We start from the raw sequence: 13253 nt of genomic DNA, 5'->3' as shown, positions 1-13253 counted from the left end.
AATGCATTATTACCATATATTACATAGAAAATGTTCAGTTGGCAGCATTCAGATAACTACCTCAAAATGAGCCTAGTAGAGTCATCATTTAGGATGCCATCAACAAGAAGGATCCTTGAGGAGATGTTGGCATCCAGTATAGATTCAAGAATCATAATATATTACATGGGCATGAAATCTTTAATAGTTTCTTCATGTGCTCTCCTTTTCTTTCGGTGCTACCCTAAGATTCCATCATATTCGAGGATCCCAGCGAGTGGGTGAGTACATGGATACCATAACTAAATAAAGTATTTTTTATTTATGAATTTAAATTGCATATAATTCCTAATGAAATTCTTATTTGTAGTATAATTCATATCATATGCATCTCTAGATATCTATCGATCTTATAGAGGTGAAAAGGATATCTGCTGACCTCCTATATTAAATAAACTCCTTAAGAACCTTGCATATTTCACCTTATTTATCTAGGTTTGGAAACAAATTATTTAAATATTATTGGTTTTTCTTGCATTCCACTGTCGAGGTTATACATCACACTAGGTTTTAACTACACATATAGCTTATGTGTGCATTAATTAAGGAGTTGAAAAACATTGAAAATCATTTTTATCTATATTTCATAAGAGTATTCATTAGTATTTATTATGTTCTCTACAAAATCAATCTAAAACTAGAGAATTAGGGAGACATAGAAAAAGATATAAGTAAACTTATTTTTATTGAGATGATAGAGGAACTATAATACAAGAGAATGATATCACGAGGAAGGATTAATGTATCTCCTCTAGAACTACAAAGTTGAGGCGCTACTGACTTTTGAACATTTTTGCACATAAGTGGTAGTTTAGGCACAAAAGTGTGACATATTATACTGTAGTGGTTCTTCAATATAGTAAACACGGTGCTGCCACGCTTACCATTTGGTTCCACGATGCTTGAAGATAGTGAACATCGCGCTGCCATGTAAAAATGTGATAACTCAGTAATGTGGAAGATGGTGTTGTGGCGTGTAATTGTTAGATGATGCAACATTGTACTCTACTTTAGATTTTTTTCCATTTTAAAGATTTTCTTACTCACAAATAACTAAAACAAAACATTTAAACTAATAAAAACATATATGAAAATATAACATTATTTGCACTTATTAAATTCTCCCTATCTTAAACTCTTATTTATTTTCAAACAAAATAAAAGTTATGTTGTTTTGCTTGATCATATAATTAAAGTAAAAATTTATAATTTAAAATTACTAAAATATAGGATAATATGTCTCACTCTACAAGTCGTGGAAATGAACATAGTTGTAATTCTAATTTGGAAAATACTAATAATTATCTTGACTAGTTATTATTAATATTACTTAATTGGAATTTACTTGTTATGAAGGTATTCATTGACATTTGATTTTTAAATTGAATAATATAGATTAAATATTAGATGTGTTTGAAGTTTAAATTAAATTTTCATTACTTCACCATTATGTCTATTAGCTCTCCCTTTTAACCTTTGTGAATTAAAGTATAAAATTGCAGTTAGATTCTAAGCATTTAACTAATATCAACTTGTGAGTGTACTCTTTTTTTTTTTATTTGTTTGTTCTTCATTTTAGATTTTTCAAGTTCATTTTATTTTTTATTTTTTTGCCAGTACATAGTTAATAATTTTGAATATCAATTTTTCTTATCCTATTATTATAATCTTAATGATATTTTGATAAGAATTTAATATGTTTACTAATTCCTAATTTTGTTTGCTTAGTGAATTTAGAATTTAATCTACCCATATCAATTCTTTAACATCAATTTTTTTATCTTTAGTTCAAATATCAGTATATAAAAAATAACTATAAATTCCAGCTAAGTCAATAACTAAAATGATCTATGTTAGTTAATTTTTTGTTTTCAAATCTATGAAGTATAATGTAATATTCATTTAAACTAATATATGGGATTTTATTATTATTATCCTAATTTAATAAATTTTAAATATCATTTTTTTTAGTTTATTTAAATAATTAGATAGTAGAGATATAAATAAAAAATAACATTAAAATTTAAGAAAATGGAGAATTTAATACAGTGTAAATAGCAACAAAAAAAACATAATATACACTTATTTTCATATGAGTGATAGAAATCCATAAAACATGTGATTTAAAATAATAACACAAGTACAAGATAACTAGGGATTTGAGGCATGATATAAATCATCACAAGTGGGATGACTCTCATAAGCGCTAAATTTAATGTCTTCAACCAAACAATACATCACAACATAGAATTCCTTCCCAAATAAAATAAAAACATGCTACCCAAAGAAAGTAGCTTCCAAACTCTCTCTCTCTCTCTCTCTCTCTCTCTCTCTCTCACCCCCCTCTCTCTCAAAAAAAAAAATCAACACCTAACTCTTTGAATCAAGGTATTCCTCCTCCTCCTCCTCCTCCTCCTCATCATCATCATCATCATCATCATCATCATCATCATTATTTCTCTTCTCTCCAGGCTTACAAAAAAGGGATTGTAGGTAGGTGTAGAGGGGGACTACATCTTTTAAAGAAACAAAAAAGCTAATCTTAAAAATGCTAACAAGTGCATTATTAAAGTCTAAGTTGTATTTGTAATACATATTTGTTGGTCCATACTATGAGCAATCCTCATTTTCATCTCAAATTACAATCCCTCATTTCTTCACAAAATGGGCCACCTCTTCCATTTTTTCTCTCGAATATGATACAAGTTCACCTAATATTCTAGGAGCTTTAGCACTCCTACTACACATGTTGTTCGTGCTTCGTTGCATACTAGATAATCTATGCGTACTAAAATCACCTTCTTCCTCATTCTTCCCTACTTTCTTTAAAAAATATAATCTTTTTTCTTGTGATAGCTTGAATGGGGAATAATTATTCTTCATTTTGTTTCTCTCTAATACCCATTTATACACACAAAGCATATACAAGAGAATGGTTCCCTAACCCAACAAATGCGGTGCTCTTAATGATGTATATAAAAGATGAAAAAATATGTTTTCCTACATCAATGGAATACCCCATTTGAATTGAATAGTTCAAAAGAGCACAGTCACCGTTGACCTCTCTTATATTTGACTAGTTAACAAATGGGAAGAAATAAAATAATTATGGCTTTAGATGCTTAAGTCATATAAGAGGTAGGGAAATTGATAATTCTATTTTTTTTTTTCTAATGGGCTCCACTATTAAGACCACATAAAATTTTTAGGATTTCTTCAAGATTTATAAGTGTATTATTAAAAGTGTTGTATTCTTCAAATTCAAAATCATTAAATCTGTAAATTTTATTAATGGCTATGAGATCAAAAGGGACCAACTTACCCTGAACATAACATCAATTATCCACTACCTCTTTAATGTTTGCAAAACATTCTCGGGCAACATTAATAATTGTAGTAAATGGCTATTAAAAAGAAACTTCCCATACTCTAATTGATATGATTTATATAATGGGTTGAGTAGGATTCTGAAACTTTGTTCCTGAATTAGTTTATAGCTGAGTTAGTAAATCTAGATTCAACATTTGTAGAGATGAATATACTCTTATCAAAAGAAAAAGAAGCCCTCATCTTGCAAAACATCTTAAGAGACACTAATATAAAGATACTTTCTAAGAAAAGATAAAAGTTTGAAGGAAATGGATGGATGGTGTCAATGAAATGAAAATAAATATCCTATTTATAACATGATAATTTATTGTGTTGCTGTGAGACACAATATTGTAGCACTCAAAGTGTGAATAAAATGATAGAATGGTAAACCAATAAGTGTTGCAGCAGTTCAGGTCACGTCGCATAGATGTGGTGATTTTTTTAGGAAATTTGAGCGTTGCTTTGAAGGGCCACCATAGTGGTGTTTGACATGTGTCAATGCCACAATGCTTATGAGAGGGAACCGCTACGATGCTAAAAATGAAATATTTATGATGCATACCAATGATATAAATTAAATAGTAACAACGTGGTGCTCACCAATTTTTTATAAGCAAATTTATAACCATATAATATGCTTTCAACCTATGGTAGTGGCACACCTTTTTGACTCAAATGATTGAGTGCTAGGGTACCTAAACAAGTAATGATGTGACACTCAATTTATTAACAAAAAATAAAAAAATAAATATTTATGATAAAAATAAATAAAATAAAGAATATGCAATCTCAAATAAATCACATAAAGGATGTTATTAAGTCTAATTATGTAATTAATTTAATAATTTTGTTAAAATTTAGAAAAAGTTAAATACATATGTGACAATGATGCTAAAAATTTGATGGAATGTTATGGAGCGCAGTATTGAAATGTTAAAATGTTTAAGGATCTACTCCCCAAAATAACTCTTAGGTTTTCTTTGACACATAAATAATAGAAAACCCCACTTAATATACCCAATTATATGTGCCAAATTAAGTAATAAAAAAATAGAGTAGAGTATCAAACCTATGAGAAAGTTTTCATTTAAATAATTAAATAATACAATTTATTCTAATTAATAAATTATCCTACTGAAATAAAAATGTTTGATGATGAGATTCAATCACTAACTAAAAATATTAAAAATAGTGTATATAATAATAAAATAAAGTATTTTGGATTGATGAATGTAAATTGCATATCTTTCGTAATGAAATTCTTATTTGTAATGTGAATCAGAGCATATGCATCCCTAGATTTCTATCGATATTGTAGGCATAAAAAGGGTATTTGTTGGTCTCCTATACTTATTTCATCTCCTTAATAAACTAGCTTATTTTACATCCTATGTCTACATATACAAACATAGTATTTTAACATTCCTGGTTATTATTGCATTCCACCATCGATATTATACATCATAATAGGTTTTAACTACACATATGACCACTATGTGCATTAATTATTCCTCTCAGAACCATATCTGTATGTTACAGTTCTCTTATGGCATTTAGTTAGTTTCATAAGGGCAGCAACTTTAATTCGATTCGCTCCAGTAGAGCTCACCAAGATATACAGAGTTCTATGTACTACTTTGGAGGTGAGTTCCTTTTAGTGGCAGGAAATTATATTTTTGAGGCACTACCTTTACGGCTGGATTAACTTGCATGTTCGTGGTGTATTTTTTTATTTGGAGTGCACTTCGTACTACATGGATAGAGTATATCCCACAATTGCATAATTATCATAGAAATCCATTACTTTAAAGTCAAACTGGGTACACCTATTTTTCTTTGCCTCTGACTTAGTCATGCATCATTTTTTTAGTTCACCAGCCATATATTTTTGTTCTAATGCTTGATTTGAGGGAGACAATAACTTTTAGGAGACTTGACAAAAGAGTATATATACTTTAATTCATTAAGGATGCACTCTTAGGGTTGTTGAGTACTTTATCAACAAGTGCATGGGCTAGTTATGTTACAATTCAGGTAACATTATCACATTGGTATGATATTAGCCAACAGGGTGCCTCACTAATTAATGTTTTTGCAGGCTACAACATATGATGAGAGACCATTCATTCATAGAGGGGAAACTGTTATGATCATGGATTACATTACATATGAGAACCTATTTTCTACAACTTCTATAGTATGGCCACACTTGCTGAGGAACAACACTGATTCAACTTTCTTCCAAACCCGTCCTTTTAGTTTGATAGATGTTAGCTACAACACTGACTTAGGTATGACTATTTTTTTCTCCTTTCTTGGAGCAGAGTGCTTGGAAGTATGAGCATATAATAAGGTCATTCTGAGTGCTAAGGGGCTAGAGACATTGATGAGACACTACTTTGTCGGATAGCGATGATATAGGTAATTGCTCTACTCCCTTCCCCTTTCTTCTTTTTCATTATTGATCATTAATATGGATTTATTTTTCCTCATTATTAACCCATGAAAATATAGTGAATGTTATCCTACCAAGAGGGATACAACCTCTTCTCCTATCAGGGTGTAGGAAGTAGAGCCCAATCTATATTATATGGAGGTAATCAGATCTTTTCATACATGACTCTACTCTCAGCATGTAGAGCCTTCTAATATTACCACAAACTTGATGACTATCCATGTGCTATGGCATCTTCTAACTCCTGAAGAGTTGTTGATGGATCCATGGATGTATATGGATGTTTATTGTTCCTTAGTGGTTGTAGGGAAAACCTTCAGCATGCGCGAATGTAAGAATTTACATGTTATGGTATGATAGATATTTTTTGTTCAGATTCATGGTGAAATACAAGGTGGTTTGACCAAGTAGTTTCCTATTTTGATAGTATTACATAAAGGATTAGGCTTAATACAATATCATTTTTACTTTAGTCTTGGATGTTCTCACTAGAAATTTGCATGAGTAAATACCTTGGTGTATGCTTTATGCTGGTGATATTCAATTTGTTGATAAGACAAGAGAGGGAGTTAAAGGTAAACTTGAATTATGAAGGTCAACCTTAGAGTCTAAAGGTTTTCAATTGAGTAGATCTAAAACTAAATATATTGAGTGTAATTTTAGTAGCAATATACCTAGTGAGTGGATTGTGTCTTTGGGCGATCAAGTCATTAATAAGAGTATATGTTTTAGATGTCTTGCATCTATTATTTAGAGTGAATGTGAAATAGAGGAAGATATTATCAGCAGAATACAAGTTGAATGGTTAAAATGGAGGAATGTATCGAGCTTGTTGTGTGATAGAAAATTCCCCCTCAAACTTAAAAAAAATTTCTACAATATGGCAGTGAGACCTGCAATACTTTATGGTGTCGAATGTTGGCCATTAAAAGAGAAGCATAATACTAAGTTAAGTGTTGTAGAGATTAGAATGCTTAGGTGAATGGGAGGCTTTACCTTTATAGGTAAGGTACAAAATGAGCATATACGTGAAAGGTTAGAGTAGCTCCAATAGAAGATTAGATTAAAGAGACTAGCCTTGGATGGTTTGGTCACATTAAACAGAGGCCTTTTAATGACCCGATTATGAGAGTTGAGATATTAGATTTGACTTATGTTAAGAAAGGTAGAGGAAGACATAAAAAGGCTTGGTTAGAAATTATTGGAAATGATCTTCCTTTATTAGATTTAAATGAGATATTTACTTTTAATAGGACACAATGGAGAAAAAGGATTCATATATCCAACCCTATGTTGGAACAAAGTATTGAATTTTTGTTATTGTTGTTCATATGATAGATCCTTTTATTGATTCACTTTCTCGTTAGACCCTTATGGGTAATTCTGACCTGGTGAGTCAGCCAGGGCTAATGGAACTTCGCCTAAAGAGGTTCGTAATATATCAACATATACACCGAGAACTCTTGATTTACTCCCCACAAAGAGGTTCAATTTATAGAGAGTAGTTCTGTTAGCCTCGAGGACTTTTTTTAAGTACCTTATTATAATATTCTATCTTTATTTTTTATGCATTATCGCTATTTTTTTCAAACCTACATTTGCAATTCTTCAAATGATGTCTAAAGGGGCAAACTATGTCTAAGAAATTTATTGCAATGTTTCAATAGCCCCGTACCCTCATAGCACTATCATGTATGAACATTGCATGATTTTTTATGACATATAAAAGCCTGCATAGATCATGGGGCTCGTGAGTAAATAGATATACTTACATCTACCATAAATCATGCCATTGGTTTACTGGTACACCTTATGTCAGGCAGTTTAGAGTTATTGCACTCAGAAAAATTGTTCCATAAGATAGAGTTCTACATCAAGTGGTTGAAGTCTCTATCCATTCTGCATACCAGAGTGCAATTATCTAAGCTATAAGAGAGTTTTATCAGACATTAGGTAGTAATCAAAATAGTTTGACAAGAGCAATGAGGCACTTAGGAGGTGTCGACAAAGTCTATCTAGTATGGATAGGGAGATAGAGGGGATGTCATCTTGGGTGAAGGACCTCTTGAAGGGCATTAATGGAGGGATGTCTCAAAAGATTTCTTTTTAGGAAGGGCATGATTTATGGGTTCACCTCACAAAGATAGTGAAGCAGCACCATTAGATGTGCATCAGGCAATATTTTATCTTGAGAATACACTGACCCAGGACATAGAGCAGTTTCATGCTGTAGAAGCTGCGTATTAGACTTTGATTGAGATCATTGTGCAACATAGGGATATATAAACTCATCTAATCTCATATATCTTCCCATCTCTTCTTCTTATTAGAAGTACTCATTTATTGTCACCTCTTAGTTATACTTTACTCGGAGCAAGTTATATGATTACACATTTATTTTATAGAGGATTTTTTTTACTCTCTTCTCTCTTTGTTGTATTTTAATGATGCTAGTAATTTTGCCTGAACTATTAAATATTTATTTGGGGATGTTGGAACATGTTATGAAGTCAACAAAATTAAATATTTAAAATTCCACATTTTTCTAAGGAAGTTTTTAGTGTTATTAAACTTAGAGGACTTTTATCATCAAAGTTTAGCCTTTGGCTTTGTGTGAACTTCAGAATAATTATTTTAGTCCTTTGCTTTATGTTTTGGCATACCTATTGAAGAGTTTTTAGGTTTTGAGTTAAGTAGGTAGTACCATATTAAGGCAAAGCCTTGACCCTTAACCAGTCGAGAAGACATCAATCTGAGTTACTTAAGTTTATTGGATTTGGTGAGATAAGAATTGACAAATCCTTCATTTGACTGTTAAAATGGTGGTTTCCCAATTATGGCCTTTCTTATAGCTTCCAGCAACTAAGCCACTTCTTTGCTTATTGAGTTTGACCTTATACGTCTATTTAGGATTTAGAATTTAGCTATGGAGAAATGAACTCCCTAAGCGAAATTATCTAAAGTTTGCAAATTTGAAGCCATCTTTTTTGGTTCAAGATATTATAACCTATATGTATTTGGTAGCTATCTTGATTGAGACTCTTTTTTCCCACTAAATTCTTGACTCTATGGTCAATTCAGAGAATTTTGTGGACTACGACTTGATAAAATTATCGAGTCAAATAAGCCTTTGTGCTTTTGATACTCCTTACTCATAATGGTTGGAAAAAGGAAAATTTCTTCTTGTTTGACAGCTCATTCACATAGATTGTTCTGACCATTTCAATATCCTTACCAAAAATCAAGGTGAGCTCACTCACGCCCAATGAAGAGAAGGTGAAAGTGATGTTATAGAGTATCAACAAACTATTTATCAGTCAAAACCACCTAACTTATGAAATAATTTCATGAAATTTTATTGTGTGTTTTAATGTTTTATATTTTTCTAAAATATTTTTTTACATTTCTAGCTAACTTTAATGTGTTTGCAAAATATGCAATGGTCGGCAGAAGAGTGTGAGTTCCCTCACAATGTTGTGAATCCTATAGTTCCTTTTGATATTGGGAAGGAAGAAGATAAATGAAAAGGAAGCTCCTGCTAAAGGGTTTGCAATGCCTACTAGAGAAGAGGGTGTGCTACCTCATAAGAAAGAAAGGATTGAAAAGGGGGAGGCTACTCACTACAAGATGCTAATTTTAAAGAAGCTACTATCATTTAGTAAGTAGAAGTGACACCACATGAAGAGAAATAAAGTGGTGATGACTTTGGCTATTAGGAGATCAAAGGAGCCTCTTTCTATGTCAATAGGAGTCATCATCGATGGAGATGTGACAAGGAGGATGAAATTTCAATGAAAGGTATCAATCCATGTTAAACCGTCCATAGGCACACCAAGAGGGGTGGGGGGAAGAGTTAATTGGTTCTTTAAAAATTTATATTGATATAAATATTTTAAACTAATAATGAGTGCAAGTGAAAGAACTTAACAGTAAACTATGTAAGTTTGCTTTAATCAAATCTCTCAACAAATATCGATGACAAAAATTTTTTTCTTGTATTTTTTTCAATTTTTTTCAACAAGAGTTAAAACTAAACACAATGTGATAAAAAACTCCTGTGTTTTGCAAAAGTAACAAATATGAATGAAAATAAGAACATAGGAAAACAAAAATGCAGAAGGTAAAGTAGAATAAGCGCAAAAGAACTTTATAATAGTTCATTCTAACAAAGACCTACATCTACTCCACGGAGTCTTGCTCTTTGGGTATTGCATTAACTCTTAATGTCTTTCATTTAGCCCCCATAGCAAGGCACAAAAGCCCTTACAAGAGTCAATTCCACCAACCTAATGTGTCATAAAACTGGAATCCTTTTCACCCTCATAGTGAGGCAGAGAACCTTTAAAGTTTTTTTAATCCTACTGGTGAACGTAGTGAACCTGGAAGCTTTTTTACACTATAGGTGAAGATAGAGTACCTAAACATTTGACCATGAAGCTTTCTTCCCAAAGCAACTCCTGCAGATCCCTAGAGCCCTATGGAAGAACTAAGGTGCAAAATTACTTGAAGAAATCATATGGAACCCCTCACACTACTTCTTCTTCTCACAAAACACACCTTCACCTTCCCCACTCTCCAAGATCTTTCACAACTCTCTCACATAAATCCTTCAATTGCCAAAAGTCTCAATTTGAGATAATTAAATAAAATTTTAAATATAAGGTCTCCAAAAATCCTTAAATTTTAATTAAGTCAATATTATTCATAAAACATGATCAATGATTGCACAATATGATTAGTTCAAAATAAAATAATGTCAAATTTGTTAGAGAAATCTTAAGATGAACTATTCAAAATCTACTCGTACAGTATGAAATATCAAATAGTCTAAATTGTTCAATTTCCTTGTAATTGCAAAAGATGATAGTTAGAACTATTGAAATTTATCTTTGCTTATCATCCAATATAATTTACTTCATTCCATACGATTAGTTCAAAAATCTAGGTTTCATCCATGATAATTTCCAGGATGAACATTTCTCATATCTAGCTATCATACAATATTATTCATATTGTACCGAATGATTGAACCAATTAATTAAACCTTCATTTAATAGACTAATAATGGGCATTAAATTAAGTAAGTTTTTAAATTTTCTGTTATACAAATGACATCGTACATAGCTAGGGTTTCTATTTTAAATAGATCATACAATATGATATAGATCGTATAGTATGATTTGTTAAAAAATACTGATATAAAATTAGCAATTTTAAATTATTTAAAAAAAGACTCTAACCAAAAATGTAACCTAGAAGTAGGGTCCCTGATCAGATGGTGGTAGAGGTGGTGGTGGTTAAAAATAGTTGTACGTACTGTAAAATTGCTTTCCCAACCACATCATATCAGCCTCATGCTACTGCTAATACTATTGAATGTGGATATTCATATATAATTCTAATTGGTCAAAATTTTATATCTATGTCTAGTTGGAATAAGGTTTGTATGGTTATAATGATGTTGATGCTGGTATAGGTTCTAGTGTCGATGTTGGTGCTAGAAGGCCTCCCCTTCCTAATCAAAATCTAGCTCTTTTTTAGGCTATCCTTGCAGTAATAATGAATGAGAACATAGAAAGAGCCATCAAAGTTAAAAATAAAACATTTATCTACCAATGTGGGATATATAACCTTATATTTTTAATCCCAAACATAAGAAAATAGGTGACTTAGTACATGGGTTTTCTTACGATGGATTTTGTATACACAAAGGGAAGTGTGGTTTTACATATAAAAATGAACATGTGGGACTCATCAAAGCATTGTCGGATAGGATTAAGTGGATAATTATATGTACCCTATCTCCGCATTTAGGAAGAATAAAAGTCCATAGAATATGCTGGATGATATAATTATTTTAATTTAATTATTAGATAATGGGTGGTGTTCGATTATTGGGGCATTCCGAATGACTAGATTTATGGTGGTCTAATCATAGTCTCCCCTAGATGATAGGATATGAGTTTGAACCTCTTCAGTGCTCAAGTGTAGATATTGAACTATGTCCTATTTGGTGATTTCTACGAGTCATCTACACATATATGAGGTCATGGTATAGAGATTTCTATGATGATAAGAATGAATTGTTGAGTGCAAGTGGAAAAAAGATCTATTACCCTATAATAGAGAATTAACTGATCATGGTGTGGAAGGGAGTAATCTAGGCTTCCTTGAATCTTTGGTAGGCATATTCATCCCCAACTACTTGGAAGTAGTTGTTAATAGGATTATGAGAGGAATTACTTTGGAGTAATTGATGGGCTCACTTGCCACCATCCTTTAAGAAGGTGGAAGGTGAGTCGAAGTTAAAGAGAAAAAGAAAGATGGAGTGAGTGAAACTTTAGAAATCCCTCCTTATTTATAGAATTTTAAGCAAATCATACAATATAATCGGGATTTTTATATATGATCACAAGATTTCAATTGTTTTGGGTGATTTATCAAAGAGTGATTAAATCATACCAAATAATAAAGATAGTATTGGATGAACTTCATTAAATTAATCATCCTGAGGAATCATTGGTATGATCTAAAACAAAAAGGTTCATACAATATGAACAAGTGTTCATTCAATGATAACTAATATATGGATCATACAGTTGGAAGAGGTGAATCATATAGTAGGACCATGACTGATTGGTCAACACAAAATTGTTGAAATCATAAATGATGATAATATGTTAAGTTGTATAAATTGTATAGTACGAATGAGGTTTATAAAGTACAGCAACAACAACAACATCAAGCCTTTATCCCACTACGTGGGGTCGGCTACATGAATCCTTTTTCACCATTGTGTCCTATTAAAAGTCAAATTCTTCTTTAAATCTAATAAAGAAATGTCTTTCCTAATATTTTCTAACCAAGTCTTTTTAGGTCTACCCCTACCTTTCTTAACACAAGTCAAATCAAATACCTCTACTCTCCTAACCGGATCATCAGAAGGTCGCCTTTTTATGTGACTAAACCATCTAAGGCAACTCTCTCTAATCTTATCTTCTACTGGAGCTACTCCAACCTTTTCAGGTATATGCTCATTTTGTATCCTATCTCTAAGGGTAAACCACTCATCCACCTGAGCATCCTCATCTCTGCCACACTTAACTTAGTATTATGCTTCTCTTTTAATGGCCAACATTCGACACCATAAAGCATTGTAGGCCTCACTACCATCTTACAGAATTTTCCCTTAAGTTTTAGGGGTACATTTATATCACATAACAAGCCCGACGCATTCATCCACTTCAACCATCCAACTTGATTTCTGCTGATAATATCCCCATCTATTTCAACATCACTCTGAATAATAGATCCAAGATATCTAAAATTTGTACTCTTATTAATGACTTGATCGCCCAAAGTCACAATCCCCTCACTAGATCTATTA

The sequence above is a fragment of the Dendrobium catenatum genome, unplaced genomic scaffold (genome assembly GCF_001605985.2).
Source record: "Dendrobium catenatum unplaced genomic scaffold, ASM160598v2 fragScaff_scaffold_621, whole genome shotgun sequence".
Lineage (NCBI taxonomy): Eukaryota > Viridiplantae > Streptophyta > Magnoliopsida > Asparagales > Orchidaceae > Dendrobium > Dendrobium catenatum.
This window is presented reverse-complemented; position numbering follows the sequence as displayed.